This window comes from Octopus sinensis, unplaced genomic scaffold, assembly GCF_006345805.1.
Source record: "Octopus sinensis unplaced genomic scaffold, ASM634580v1 Contig12588, whole genome shotgun sequence".
Taxonomy (NCBI): Eukaryota; Metazoa; Mollusca; class Cephalopoda; order Octopoda; family Octopodidae; genus Octopus; species Octopus sinensis.
The window spans coordinates 22,808-24,279 of record NW_021832630.1 but is presented as its reverse complement, the minus strand read 5'-3'; the positions used below and the strand labels follow the sequence as shown (position 1 = coordinate 24,279).

Here is a 1,472-nt window from a genome sequence, read left to right as displayed (position 1 = left end):
TTTGTAAGCCCAGTACTTATTCTATCGGTCTCTTTTGCCGAACCGCTAAGTAACGGAGACATAAACACACCAACATCGGTTGTCAAGCAATGCTAGGAGGACAAACACAGACACACAAACACACACACGCATATATATATATACATATATACGACGGGCTTCTTTCAGTTTCCGTCTACCAAATCCACTCACAATGCTTGGGTCGGCCCGAGGCTATAGTAGAAGACACTTGCCTAAGGTGCCACGCAGTGGGACTGAACCCGGAACCATGTGGTTGGTTAGCAAGCTACTTACCACACAGCCACTCCTGCGCCTATAAAAGAAAAGTATTAGGTTTTGGCGAGGTTTGAACTCGCGGCCTTCTGCGTGTGAAGCAGACGTGATAACCACTACACCACGAAACCAATCATATATATATATGTATTACTCTTTTACTTGTTTCAGTCATTTGACTGCGGCCATGCTGGAGCACCGCCTTTAATCGAGCAACTCGACCACGGGACTTATTCTTTGTAAGCCCAGTACTTATTCTATCGGTCTCTTTTGCCGAACCGCTAAGTGACGGGGACATAAACACGCCAGCATCGATTGTCAAGCAATGCTAGGGGGACAAACACAGACACACAAACACACACACGCATATATATATATACATATATACGACTGGCTTCTTTCAGTTTCCGTCTACAAAATCCACTCACATGGCTTTGGTCGGCCCGAGGCTATAGTAGAAGACACTTGCCCAAGGTGCCACGCAACACACATATATACATATATTTTTTTTAGTCTTTTACTTGTTTCAGTCATTTGACTGCGGCCATGCTGGAGCGCCGCCTTTAGTCGAGCGATGTTGGTGGGGGACAAACACGCACACACACACACACACACACACACACACACACACACATATATATATATTATAAATATATATATATATATATGTACACGACAGGCTTCTTTCAGTTTCCGTCTACCAAATCCACTCACAAGGTTTTGGTCGGCCCGAGTCTATAGTAGAAAACACTTGCCCAAGGAAACATGTGGTTGGTAAGGAAGCTACTTACCACACAGCCACTCCTGCGCCCCTATGTATACATATATATATTATATATATATATATATTATATATATATATTTAATATGTTACGGTGTGTGTAAACCAGTGGTGTGGCGTGATGCGTTTGTATCTATAAGCCAATATCTTTTAACTTATTACGTAGACTAACATTAGTTTTGCTACCTTGGAAGGAAGAGAAATACTTCGCAAAATAAAAATATAAGTTGCACCCCATGCTTGTTAGAGAAGAAAATTATAAAAATCCTTCGTGAACTACTTCATTTATTTTACACCAAATCGGAGGTATTCGGGAAATACAATCGCTTCAACAAGTACCGGTTACTCAATTAGGAGACACCACATTTGCACTACTAAAACTATATATATATATATATATATACACAAGCATCTGATA

The 1,472-nt window shown here is 41.0% G+C and overlaps 1 non-coding gene across 1 annotated transcript; it reads right to left on the bottom strand.

Moving 5' to 3' along the window:
* Nucleotides 1-331: 331 nt before the first annotated feature.
* Nucleotides 332-404, bottom strand: Trnav-cac. The gene has a single exon. It is a non-coding gene; the product is annotated as a tRNA-Val (tRNA).
* Nucleotides 405-1,472: the final 1,068 nt, after the last annotated feature.